The sequence below is a fragment of the Ovis aries genome, chromosome 25 (genome assembly GCF_016772045.2).
Source record: "Ovis aries strain OAR_USU_Benz2616 breed Rambouillet chromosome 25, ARS-UI_Ramb_v3.0, whole genome shotgun sequence".
NCBI lineage: Eukaryota > Metazoa > Chordata > Mammalia > Artiodactyla > Bovidae > Ovis > Ovis aries.
In genome coordinates, this window is record NC_056078.1 from 18,989,177 (window position 1) to 19,003,814 (window position 14,638).

At 41.6% G+C, this 14,638-nt stretch overlaps 1 pseudogene; it reads left to right on the forward strand.

Annotated features, from left to right (window-relative positions):
• Nucleotides 1-11,025: 11,025 nt before the first annotated feature.
• Nucleotides 11,026-14,381, forward strand: LOC101122571 (small ubiquitin-related modifier 2-like; annotated as a pseudogene).
• Nucleotides 14,382-14,638: the final 257 nt, after the last annotated feature.

Sequence of the window (14,638 nt, forward strand, 5' to 3'; positions counted from 1 at the left end):
AATTTAAGGACAATAATTCTTGCTTTAAAAATAACAAATTCACTGTTACCAAATGTTTGGATTGAGTATTATTTATGCTTTAATTTATCTTAGGCTATTGAGTACTTTGGTTTCTCTCAAAGCAGGTTTTGGTGTTTAGTTTTTGTTTTTTAAATTCTCAGTTCTCTTCTTTCCCTTACCTCTTACATCTGACACATTAGTAAGTTATTTTGAGTCTCTCCAAAATATATATTGAATGTGACCATTAAACTCACCTCCCCTTCATTTTCCCTAGTTTAAGTCATCATCATCTCTCACCTGGAGTACTGAGGGCATAACTTTTATTTAAGGCAGCATTTCTTAAAATTTTACTAACATTTTTTGTAGCCTTGCGAATTTTTCAAGGTGACTTTTAACCTTGAGTTCCATAAACTGTCACAGTTCCGTATCTTTTCAACTGTATCTTTGAGAACTACAGAGAAGTTGGTGAAGAGAGAAGGAAGGCAAAGAGCAGGAACAGACAGTTTTGCACGTCAACCTTGGGAGAGAAGTTTTTCTCTTCTAAGCACTGTTTAATGCTGAAATTTAGAAAAGGTGAGTGAGAAAAGTCAGTGAAGTCAGGTTAGAGTATCTGACTGATTTATTATGTATTGGACAGTGCTATCTCAATGTATTGTGAAAGGGTTTGAAATACAGGTGGAGATTTTTTTCTTCCTCAAAAATGTTAGACTTAACTTGTTACTTTAAATTTGAGTGCTGTTACAGATCATGGTGGTGCCAGGAGTCAACAGTTGGTATCTATTGATCAGAGTTCTCCAGAGAAATGAAACCAGTAGTGAACCAGAGCAGGAGCCTATGGTTCTTGCACCCCCCACCACATCCTCTGCCTGCCTTTTGTCTGTGGACAACTTTAGTCAAAGAATAAGTTTAATCTGAGAAGTGAGAAATGTGGAAACAAAGGAAAACAGTCAAAGGAGACTAAATAGTAAGAATGTAGTCACTAAGCATGGCCAAGGACCTTTAGTTCTTTCTCAAGCGCTATAGATAATATTCTGAGCCATATCCTGTGAGCTGTCTTAGAGACACTGAAAGCCCAGGTGGGAGAAGTTGCCTACGTGATGACTAGATTGTACCCAAGACATGAGCTGCCACAATTCCAAGAACTGGCCACAAAGAAATGGGAACAAGCAGACCCTGGAACTGAAGATTAACTACCTAAAACAACCAAGATGATGCTGGTCAGACCAACGATGACCAATCTGAAGAAGACTGTTAGAGAAGACTGTGCTGTTTCTGCATGTAGCTCCCCCCACCCACCCACCCAGCACCACCACCACCACCACCACCACCTCCCCACCCACCCCCCTCTATAAAAGCTCTCATCCCCTGCTTGTCAGGGAGGGGTTGGGGGCAAAAGTGGGCCTCTGGACAAATGTCCACCACCCACCCAGTTGCCCACATCTGAAATAAAGTGAACTTTCCTTTCCACCAGCCTGGCCTGTTTCCTGGCTTTCAGGCAGCAAGCAACAAGACCCCACAAACTCTTTCAGTAACAGTAATATGTGTGTGCATATCTATATGCATTGGGCTGGCCAAAAAGTTCCTTTGGGTTTTCCTGAACGATCTTACGGAAAAACCCAAATTAATTTCTTGGACAACCCCCACAAAAAAATAGAGAGATTTTAAGGGATTGGTTCATGTAATTGTGGAGGTTGGCAAGTTCAAAATCTACAGGGTAGGATGGCTGACTAGAAACCAAGGAAAGAGTTGATGTTGCAGCTCCAGTTCAAAGGCATTCTGCAGGTAGAATTCTCTCTGAAGGTCTTCAGCTAGCTGGATGAGGGCCACCCACACTATGAGGAATTATATGCTTTACTTGAGGTCTACTGATTTAAGTGTTAATCTCATCTAAAAAATACCTGTTATGCCCAAATCGCGAAATCTCCCAATGACCACCAGAGAGCCGATATCCGATGCAAAAGCAAGAGTGTTTTTATTACCAAGCTCGAGCTGGGGCTCCTACCATTACCGACACAGCAGCTATAAGGAGGAGCCCCGGGTTTTGGATTACATTGCTTATATAGGGAGCGTTCATGAAAAAAAGAATTTCTACGTAGGGGGACGTCTGATTGTTCACTTTCTTTCAAAGAGTTGTGTGTTGGTTTCTGATTGGTCCCTATTACCTAGGTAGACCACAAGTTCCTGAACGCTAAGTCAGGAGATTCTGATCTGGGATCCAATTGGCTCGTGGGTGGTGGGGTGAGATCAGGGGATTTCCAAAGGCTCTTTTCCCGGAACCTTACAAAATGGAGTTTTTCTTTTAACAAAATGGAGTAGCTTAGGTTCTTCAACCTTCACAGGAACATCTAGACCAATGCTTGAGCAAATGTCCAAGTGCAGTGATGTTATCCATTGACACATAAAATTAACCATCATAGTATCCTTAAAATTAAGTTCCAAAGGAAACTATTTACCCTAAAATATAAAGTTGTCAGAGTCAACATATAAAATTCCCAAGTCTTGCACTTTGTTAGTTTATCTTACAAAGAAAGGGACTGTTGCAGCACATGCTTATTTGAAAGAGGGAAATTATGCCTCATGAGGCTTGTGATGCCCTGTGTGTTAGATTGTGATAAATAAGATTTATATATCATTTGTTTCCACACTTTGGGAGTATGTCTGTTTTACAGATAGGGAAACCGAGACTCAACAGTGATCAAACCCAAGCACAATAATTGTAGCTTCAGATTCTTGTGTTGTTAATTCCATTATACTTGGTTATCCTGGCTACCACAGAATACTTAAACAGCTAAGGTAGAAATGGTTCTTACTATTTCTGCATTAGATAAAAATTTCAGATTATCAGATTAGAATGGATTGAAGTTTTTTGAGTAAGGTAGTTAATAGCAAATTTGGCTCTTAGGGTAACTTCGGCAAGGAGAGAAAGGATGCTTTTTAATTGAATAGGAAAAAGACCACATTTACTATCAGTTATTGGCTGAGACAAACAGGAAGAGATCTGAAGAGAGGATGTGGCTCAGCCGGGAGGAGCATCCACTCAGGAAGTGCTTTCCTTCCCCACCTTCCCACCAGCGTTTGCTCTGCCACTTTCTCTCTTCAAACCACACCTTGTAAAGCCTTTTATGTGCTCTGTTCACAACAAGAATTTTCGTGTTTTAACTAATAAACCTAGGTTTTAACTAGTAAAACAGAAAAGGGCCAAATGACTTTTTACACAGGAGATGAATTTCATTGTCTTTTCAGTAGAAAGCAAGTACGGTGGGATATATAGCAGGCAACAGTTTCCCTATGTTCTAGGAAAGTGGAACTGAATTATTGTTAGTTTACAAAACCTTGTATAAAATTAAAGTTTGCAGGGGGCTCCCAGGGAGGGAAATTAGACAAAGAAAGGAAGATTCGGGGAACTCTTTATTTTGCTATATTCTGAGAAGGGGTCGCGAAGAGTCGGACACGACTGAGCTGAACTGACAAGATAACCCATTTAAAAAGCCAAAGTTTTTAAAGTGTAATTTAACATTAAGCAACGTACAGAAGAGGCTGTGGTTGTTTTCCTTAGAATAACAAATCCTAAAATTAGAAAAGAATATTGAAGAGGGGGGAACCTTAATTTTGTAAACTTATTAGAATAAAAGGGGTGATTCAGAAAAGCAAGCATACATAATTGTCTTTAAAAGGAAATATATCTTCCCTAGTGCAAAGTAAAGTTATATGAGATCTGGTTGATATTTGACCTGACAGTCTCAAAGCGTATTAGACTGCAAGCAAGTAATAATTGCTTCCTCATTTAGGTTAGACAATGAGTTCTCTCTGCAAGCTGCTCTCCTCTAAATAGATTGTCGAGAGTAATTGAAACAAGTTATACTGGGAAGTGGAGTGACCGATTCCTCAAAGTGTGAGAGCAGAGCTATGGTAACCTCTTAAGCCTGGCCTTCATCCTGTTCCTATTTAGGGAATCCGCAGGGCAGCCTGCGAGAGAGTGCAGTCTGCAGTTCGCCAGCTTTATTGTTTAGACTTGAAGGGAAGGTCATATGCCCTCTTTGACAGAGAGGTTTATGGTCTCTCTCTAATTAGCAGCACCCTCCACCAGACAGACTGTTGGCCACATTCCAAGAGCGGGGTTTGGTAGCTGCCACTGATGAAGGAGAAAACAAGGTTATTTACCCTGTGACTGTAATTCTTGGCACAAGTCCTCTCTTTAAACTCAGACATGTTTTCCTTTTGTTCCAACTTGCCTTTGGAATCTGAGTAGGACGTGAAGGGAGGAAAATGCGACTCTATATCAATATTTAGTAGTGTAAGCAACCCGTATGTTGGCCTCGAATACTTTTTACTATTCTAGGGCTGCACGGTTCAACAACATCACTTACCACCACCACCCCCCAAAAAAGGCCACACATTCAGAGCGTTGCTAGTAAACGTAAATGCTTGAGCACATGCCCACACATAACCTCAGAAAAGGAAGTTTAATTTGCAACATCTATAAAATAACGACAGTTTTACATTAGGACACTTAAATCCCAGAGGTGAAGTGTGATTGGGTTTATCTCTCACTGGAGTGTTAAAAAGAGTCCCGGGATTATATCTGGCTCGTTCTGTTCTGCCGGTTCCGACGGACGGTGGGTTAAGCTGATAGAAATGCTTTTTGGTTGATTTAAACCAGATACTCCGACTATTTTTGTCCGGTTTGCAGGCGTTGCAGCACTGCAGAAGGCAACACTGCCCCCCTCGGCCGTCCGCCAACTGAGGGCGCAGGAGCCTGGTCTCCACCAGCTTTACCCGCGGCCATAAAAACCTTTCAAGTCCCCCTTATTATTCCAGGCACATTCCAAGGGAGTTGAGTCACAGGGTTCACTTGGCTTTTCTTCTGCTCTGAACTGCTTGTACCAGGTGGAATACGACATTCAACTTCGGAAATGGACTCCATACCGGTCAAAGAGCGCTTTAGGGCAAACCCCAAATGCAAGCCTACTGTTAACTTCTTCCGCACCTGGAGTTCCCTGGCTGTGCACCTGGCGTCCCATGGCCAGACCAGGATCGCGTCGTCAATACATCAGGGTTTTTTGGGGGGGAATCCCATGCTGCTGCTAAGTCGCTTCAGTCGTGTCCGACTCTGTGCGACCCCATAGACGGCAGCCCACCAGGCTCCTCTGTCCACGGGGGGAATCCCATAGAACTGCTCTATTTTCCTTGCCGATTTGAGAAGCTCCGAAGGCTGCACGGCCGAGGGGCAGGGGCTGGGTTGGAAACTTTTCCTTTTGGCAGTACTTTTCGGGAGAGTTTGGAGGCCTAGGCGGGGAGCCTAGGGGGCTGAGGTTCCGACGGCTTTTAAGTCAGCTTCGAGGGAAAATTCCCAGCCCCTCCCACGCGTCCGCCCAGACTCGCCGGCCGCCAGGCCCGAGCGGCCCGCGGTGGGCGAGTGCGCACATCTGGCCGCCCAGAAGCCACATCTGGAACGTTAACTCCAGCACCCAGATGTTCAAGGAGCTGGGGTAGTCCAAAAGCCCAAGAGGCGGGGCTGCCGCGGCTGCAGCTCCTCCCTGTAGCCCAGACAACTGGGGTCCAGACTCGGGAGACGCCCCCGGCGGGGGAGAGCAGGGCGGGCCGCGGAGGCTGGAGCTCGGTGGGGTGGCTAAGGCCGCAGGCTGGGCTCACGGTGCCGGAGCCGCGCCGAGGGGTTGGGGGAGGGGCGTTGGTATGATGGAGGCAGGCGGGGGTTGGGACGCGGAGAACGGCCAGTGCGCGGGGAGGCCGGGGGAGGAACTGCTGGGGCCGCGCCAGGGCCTCGCCCCGCCCCGTCACCGCGTCGGCCCCACTGCGTGGGATTTTACAACCCAAGTGCCCAGGAGGTGGCGGAGGAGGGCGGGGCCGGCGGGCGCGTTTCCTGGGGGGAGGGGCGCGCTGACTGTGCTGGGGACGGAGGGCGGGCTTCCCCCTCCTTCTTGCCTAAGGTCCAACACTAAGACTGGCGTTTTCTCCTGCGGAGCGACTAGCCTCTATCTCCTCTGCACCCTCCCGGCACGGAGAGAGGCGTCCTCGCCGGTGAGGTTAGCCAGGAAGATCGCTCCTCTTCCCCTCTCCCCTCACCCACCCCTAACCAGGAGAGGGAGGAGCTACACGTCCCTCCATAGAGTTTTTCCGAAACCAGAGCTGCGTGCCGGCGGCTGAGCCCCTCTTGCGTTTGTTTGCACGCAGGAGTTTTGACGTCTCGCTAAGCAACGGTGTTTGCCAAGGAGTCCGGGCTGTTTCAGAGAGCTTGCGTCTGTTGGATGCTCCAGTTTGAACAAATCGTTTCCATTGATTTATTTAACCAAGGCGAGGGCAGGCCGTGTTCTTTTTTAAAAATTGTCCTTCATCCAGGTTGTCCTTACATTTTGACCTAAGAGTGTCATAACACCCCAGGTCGTTGCGTAAATGTTTTGTGACAATTTTTAAAACCAGAGGAGGAAATATCCTAAAGGAAAAGAAAAGCACGACCTACAGGAAAATGATTTTAAAAGATGTTGGTCCTTTTCCACCTGTCATCCTCAGTCATTAAGTAGTCTCTACCAAAATAATATGTCCATTCGCAGCCTTCAACCCGAGGCAAATCTCCCTCCCCCTATTTCGAGCAAAGTACGAAAACAGGTCTTCTGGTCCCACCTTAGTCACCAGCTGAAACTGAGTCAGCTCTAGCGTTTCCTCTCCCAAGAATTGCTGGCTGAGAATAAACAAAAGCATACAAAATATTAAGTGTTCAGGGTACAGTGCTCTTCCATTGCTTTGTCGCAAGTTACTCTCCCTCATGGGCTTCCCTGATGGCTCAGCCGGTGAAGAGTCCTGTAATACAGGAGACAGGGGTTCAATCCCTGTGTGGGGAAGATAGCCGAGAGGAGGAAAGGGCAACCCACTCGAATATTCCTACTTGAACAACCCGGGCTACAGTCCATACGGTAGCAAAGAGTCGGACACAACAAAGTGACTTAATTGCCCACGCACACTACCTCTTGGTGCTTGGTGCCTCAGTTTCTCCATTCCTAAAATGTCACCTGTACCTATAGTATAGAGGTGGTGTAAAGATTTAGGGTTAATGAGATAGTGCAAATCAAGTGCTTAACACAAAGCGCAATGCATAGGAAAAACTCCATGGTGACTGTTATTATGTGTTAATAGGCTCTGTTTATCAATAAAATAAGAGTTAGGCAATGGCAGTGGGATCGCTCCTTCAGTTAGTTTTTCCACAACCTGCAAAAAAGGCGGATTTTTCTTTCTCTGACCGTGACTGACCTCACTTTTCAACAGAGGACGGAACTGGAACAGAAGGGGACCATGATTCTAACTGGATGAGAGAAGTGTGCCCTCTTGTGGGCCTCCTGTTATGTTAGCAGGGACGTCCCCCAGGAGAGGAGGAGGATGGTGGGCCTTGTGGTCAGGGCGCTAATCCCACTTTCCCTCAAAATGTCTCCCATGCAGTTTTCTGTCATCAACTTCCTTGAGAAATATTTTCCGAATAATAATGCAGCTCTCCTCCCTTCTCGTCGCCCTGGATTCCTCTCCCTCACACTCTACATCCATCTATCAGCCACTCCTGTCAGCCCTAATTTATAGATGTGGATACATCACAAACCCCATACCTTCTTACTACCTGCTACACTAGCAACGGTCCAGATATTATTTCTTAGCAAACCTACTGCAATAAGCTCCTAACTCCTCTCCCCACTTCCACTGCTTCACCCTGCATTTCATTTTTCACCCAGGAACCAATCCTTTTAAAGTAAAAATGAAATATGCTCACTCTCCTCCTGCTCAAAATCTTCTAATTGTTTCCCATCATACTTGGAATAAAACCACACTCCTAGCAATGGCCCACGTGATTTGGCTCTTGTCTGATTCTCTTACCTCATCCTCTGTCACTTTCTTTTTGTTCATTCCTTCTCCAATCACATCAGTCTTCTCACTGTTCCTCAGAAAATGTCAAACCTGCTTCTGCTTCAAGATCTTTGCATTTACTGTTTCCATTGTCTTCAACCCTAAATCTTAGCATGGCTTTTCTCCTTACCTCATTCAGGTGTCTGCTCAAATGTCACCTAAGACCTCTTGATTATCCCATCTAGTATAGATGCAACATAGTCATAATTTTTCTCTAGCCAATTACCCTAGTTTATTTTCCTTCATATCTCTTACCAAATCTCATAAATGCTTGCCTGTTTACTTATTGTTTGTGTTATCTCTAGAGTGTATGATGCATGCAGATAGGGACTTGGTTGATGCTGTTCATAATACAGTCAGGTAATCTCCAATCTAAAAGAGTATGTCTTATAAAAGGCACCTAATAAAACACTTGTTAAATGGATAGATAAAAAGAGTCTCATACCTGGAACAGCAGGGAGGCAATCAAGTGTCCCTCAGTTAGTATAAGCCTAAAAATGTTTCATGCCTCCCTAACTTCATGACTTTCTTCCTCAGTGGCTCCTGCTCCAGGATGAAACCTAACTAAGTGGACGTTAAACCTATATGCATGTAAGTATGTGAATCAGACCACACTCACCCGGTGGAGGAGGGATGGAGAAAGAGAAAAAAAAAAAAACAACAATGTAAATAGTGTGGTTAATTCTGTTTACCATTTAACTCAGCAAGTGCATGCACTGAAATAAACATGAGATGGAAGACATGAATCCGTACTCTCAGTTCCTCTGTGCTTCTCATCATATGATCAATATGCTGTGCTAGACATTTAAGGGCTTCCCTGATAGCTCAGTTGGTAAAGAATCCACCTGCAATGCAGGAGACCCCTATTCAATTCCTGGGTCCGGAAGATCCGCTGGAGAAGGGATAGGCTACCCAGTCCAGTATTCTCGGGCTTCCCTTGTGGCTCAGCTGGTGAAGAATCCGCCTGTAATACAGGAGACCTGGGTTCAATCCCTGGGTTGGGAAGATCCCCTAGAGAAGGGAAAGGCTACTCACCCCAGTATTCTGGCGTGGAGAATTCCAGGAACTGTACAATCCATGTCACAAAGAGCTGGACACTACTGAGCCACTTTCACTTTTTAGGTATTTAAAGATAAGCTGATTGTCTGAACTGCATGGCCCTCAAACGCAAGGCAGTTGGGAAGAGAGTTTGAATCCACCACAGTAGTGTGTGGCCTTGGGCAAATCACTCACCCTTTGGTGCCTCAGTTTCCCCATCTGTGAAAAGGGCCAGTGATACTGCCTCCTGAATAGGATTGTTATAGGAATTAAATGAATAATATTTGTAAATTCTTAGAGCAGTGCTTGAAATCTAGTTAGCTGTATATGAATATTTTTTAAGAAAACATCTCAAATGTTCGTACTTGACTTTCTTATTTCTCAATAACCTTATAATATAAGGTATTGCTCTACTCTGATTAGTACTGGAATTTTCATTATGGTTTTAGGCCAGTAATTTTCATTTTAGCATCAAGCACAGTAATTATTTTACAGCCATTTCTACTCTAGCATTTATGCTTAGCTATAAATTCCAATTAGGCCTAAATATTCCAAACTTTGCAAAAAAGAAATTGTACCTTCAGGGGTTCACTCATTCTATTATAGTTGAATAAAAGATGTTCCTTACTTTTTAGTTTTTTAAGCTTTTCTTCGGCCATCTTTTCTATAACATAATATTGTTATTTGGGAACTGAGTGTCAGTCAACTCTACAGAAAAACAAATACCAGTGCTTTTCCTAAATGTGTGTGCCAAGTCATCCCTGAACCAGGGAAACTGGGCCAGATAATCTCTAGAAGGCTTTTTAGCTCTGTTTTTCTGTGGTTTTCATGAAAATAGCTCAGAAATGAGAGGTTTAGGACTTAGCACTATGTTAACTGTGCCTGGTTGCTTTGTGAATCATGGACAACAGAGATGGTTTAAACTCTACTGTATTATTTGGAACAGACTAGATTCATATTCAGATTCAACAAGAACAAAATCTGTTTGAATTCAAGACAGTATGTCAATACCTTTTCAGGCTCAACATTTTACCACTCTTTCCAAGGCCTCATTCACACATATCTGCATCAAGGCGTCTTAAGAAAGAACTGGGGACTTCCCTGGTGGTCCAGTGGCTAAGACTCAACACTCCCAATGCAGGGGGCCCAGATTTCATCCCGCATCAGGAAACTTTATCCCACATGCTGCAACTAAAGTTCAAATGCTACAACTAAAAAAAAATATATATATAATATCATATAATTATATATATTATTTATATAATTACATACATATATATATCCTGCATGTTGCAAGGAAGACTGAAGATCATGAGTGTCATAACTAAGACCAGGAATAGCCAAACAAATAAGTAAGTCTTATTTTTGAAAAAGATAGATTGGAAATCCCTCCTGCCAATGTTTGTTAAAATCTCCTTGAGATTACATATGATACATTACATATGATTACATATGATACATTACATATGATATTACATATATGATACATGCCTCCTGTAGTCTATACCTTAGTTATAGTACCATCATTCATATATTCATCCCTTCGATAAATAGTGACTGAAGGCTTCATATATACTAGGAATTGCGTTAGGGCTAGCCACTTGATTATCCAAGTTAGAAATCTAGGAGTCAACTTAAATACACTCCTGACCCTTGCTCCCAACATATTAGATCAGCCACCAAACTTGTGTCAGTACTACCCTCTAAATATCTCTTGAATTTTTGTTCACCTCTCTATTCACTCCCCCTGTGATGATGTTGGTAAAGCCTGGCTAAGCCCAGCTACTGTAGAAAGCAGAGCATAAGGTATTCTAGCGAGGAGGGACCAGCCCTGCATGGTGGAGTGAGGGGGAAGAAGGGCTGAGGCTAGGGAAGTTGTAATTTGATGAGATGCACTGTATTACCACACTGGTTACTGTTGTAACCACCAAAAACAACTCAGCAGGCATGGGACTTCTCCACAAGAGAAAGAGGAGGGGATTGTAGCTGCTGCCATGTCTCCTGGCTCCATTTGCCATTAGTGAATGTTTACTTCTCAGAGAGCTAACTGCCCCCAATTTCTAGGCTGTGTCATCTGACCACATGGTGGATTGTAGGAGGGCAGATCCCACGCTCAAGGTGTGATACTTCATCCAGTTTCAAAAGTAGAGCAGCAACTTGGCACAGATGAGGCTCTTATCAGATAGAGAGAAGAGACAGAGGATTTGAGAAGGAACACAAGGTTTGTGTCTTAATATAAGCGAAGACTTCAGCATTTTTACTTCAAATTCTTGTAACTGCCCACTGAGTAGACTTTGCACCTATCACTTCTTCCCTTCTAATTCATTCTTCATGCACTACCTAGACTCATCTTCCAGATCCAAATCTTTCATCAGCTCTTCCCAGTTTATACCATGGCATGTCAGGTTCCACTGTATCCCCTGGCCTGTTTATCAGTCTTCTTATTAAAGACAATTTTATCAAAAGACTCAGACAGTCAGTCCTCTCAAGCTTTTGTTAGCGTTTATTGGGGGTTTTTTTCCTGACTTAAAAATTAAAACACTGATTTTGGAAAATAATAAAAGTCTAAAAAAGGAAATAAAAATCAATTACTTTTAAGGAGAAAACTTAACATTTTGGAGTACTGTCTGGCCATGTTTTATCTTGGCACACATGTGCATTTTTTAAATTCTCAGGCATATATTAAATAAAGTTATACTTCAACAATTACTACGCTGAAGTTTATATTCAACCAAAAATATATGTCAAGACCACTCAAACTGTTCAAGTTTACGGCAATTTTTCATTTCTTTGTTTTATTGTCCTGTTACTTAAGTATGCTTTGAAAATGTATGTTTACATTTCAGAAATAGAGCACATTAAAAAAGCCCTCTGGGGGAAAAAAACTTTCTGTAAACATACCTTCTATCCAATATATTTTCCTGCTTTGTTTTGAATAAAATAGCTTAATAATAAATAATAAATTAATTAATCTAAAAATCATAATGTAACTAACTTTTAACATTTGTTCTGCTACACTGAGAAAGATAATTTAAGGCAATTATAATATGCTGGTTTCCACATCATGGCCTAAAACTTTATACAAAATTTGCCCTATATTAAGGACTTAACAAAAAATTATTTTATGATTCTGTTGTGTGTGCTCATTTTCTCAGTCGTGTCTGATGCTTTGCGATCCCATGGACTGTAGCCCACCAGCCTCCTCTGTCCATGGGATTTTTCAGACAAGAATATGGGAGCAGGTTGTCATTCCCTCCTCCAGGGGATCTTCATGACCCAGGGATCAAACCTCTGTTTCCTCCTTGACAGGTAGATTCTTTACTACTGAGCCACCTGTGAAGCCCTGTATGATTCTATAAATACCAATAAAACACTTTAACTTTTTTAATCAATAAATTGGTATATTAGCATCACAAATTACTGTTTTTTCCTAACCTGTCAGGTATGGACTGTCCATAGCAGTTGATGAAAGTGCTGTGTGTTTGTTAAAAAAATCACTGTCAAGCCTAGATCTTGAAAGCAATAGCAGAGAAAGTTAATCTTTAAAAATCATTAAGCTTCATTAAAACTGCATCAGCATATCCACACACACAAAAAGCTACTAAATAGTGAATGCTTGTGTAATTTATTTAAATTTTAAAAGTCTAAAATTTAAGAAACTATGAAATCAAATTGAATCCATATTAGTAAGAAAACCCTTATATGAAGTTTATTAGAGCAACAGAAACAACACCATCCTAACTTTTCTAAAACTTATTTTAAACCATCACTTCAACTGAATAAAGCTTTTAGAATGCAAATAACATCACACAAAAATGATCTTAGAAAAGGGTAGTTATAATTTTGAATATTGGGACATTTAACTATTTAGTCTTTATTTAATAACTGAAGTCTTTATTCCTTGAGAACATATTAATATATTTCTAAATGAAAGACATCTCTTGTCTAATGACTTGTTAGAGAACAATTCATGGTTCATTAGATAAGCATTAGATTATTTTACTTCATTCAATTAGAAAAAAAAAATCTGTATGTTGGCCATGTTTCATTTCACACATGATATTATTTTCTTAACCCTTCAATTTAAGGGTATAAATTATAGAAAGCAAAGCATAACATTCTCAACTAACGTTTCAATTATATTCAAATGACTCAAACTGTAAGTAATCATTTTTAAAATCTAAGTTTTCAAAAGTATATTAAAACAAAACATAATCTGATTCACATTAACTACCAGCTCGTTTATACTAAGGAATCAAGTTTTTTTAGTTACAAAAGCAGATTAAAATTTTTCCCTGCTCTTAGAAACAGAGTTCTGATGTACATAATGAATCTAAGTCAGCATTCACAAAGGCTACCTGAAATTCTATCATCTTTCAGCCCAATGTCAGGTTAACCATAATTATGCGGAAACAATTCAAAATTAGAGTTTAAATGGAAGTGTCAGCAAGTCATGACATATCACCAAAGTCATAACTTTAGATATAATATCACAGATATTATACTGTTTCCCATCAAATACAACAGATGGCAATATACAACAGACAGAGTTTCCAGAAAACTAAAGCTATCACAGCTATAAATAAGCAATGCATTATATACTGGAACACAGCAAGGCCAAAGCATTAATGCTATTAAAAAGGGAATAGGATGTGAAACAAACATCTCTAAAATATAAAACATAAGAGATCACAAACCAAAACATGTCACTTTGCATTTATTTATAAATCTATGTTTTGATAATTATTTTTATACAGAAAACATTTATTTCTACACTGTCTCAGGCAGTGATTCTTTTCTTCTGCCTCCCTGAATACGATGCACTCTTCAAACCCTTTTCCTAACTGGCATTGTCACATCATGATTTCTCCTTGCTGCCGCCTCCTTCTTGCTCCTGGCCCAGCTTTTGCGCTGGTTCCCTGCAGACCTGGTGCCGCCTTTGTGAAGCGGCTGCTGAGGAGACTCCAGCGCTAGCCGTGGCGGACGGAAAGGAAGGAGTCAAGACTGAGAACCACGATCTGTTAATTTGAAGGTGGCGGGGCAGGATGGTTCTGTGGTGCAGTTTAAGATTAAGAGGCATACACTTCTCAGTAAACTAATGAAGGCCTATTGTGAAAGACAGGGTTTGTCAATAAGGCAGATCAGATTCCGATTTGAGCGGCAGCCAATCAATGAGAAAGACACACCTGCACAGTTGGAGAAGGAAGATAAGATCCAACTGATGTATTCCAGCGGCAGACAGGCGGTGTCTACTAAAAAGGGAACCTGCTATTTTACTCCAGAACTCTGTTCCTCCAGACCAAGAAGACATTCTCAGATAGAAAACTACACTTTGGTTCCACCACATCCTGACTACTACAGTATAGTTTCTCTATTCTTTCATTTTCCCCTTCCCCATTCCTTTATTGTACATAAAGTAACTGGTGTATGTGCACAAACATATTGCTTTTTTTAAAAAACGAAATCGCCAGTGGTATGTTTTGATCGACATCAAATGGAGATGGGTTGGGGAAAATTACCGATTCTGTGAAAATACCCTCTTTTCTCATTAGTGGCATGCTCATCAGCTCTTATTTTTCTATTCCAGTAAGTTATTTTACTCTCACTGTTTAACAAAAAAAGAACAACATAAAAATTCTTGCATACCTTGTTTAATTGGCGAATTTTAATTTTTTATTTATCATTGTAAAACCAA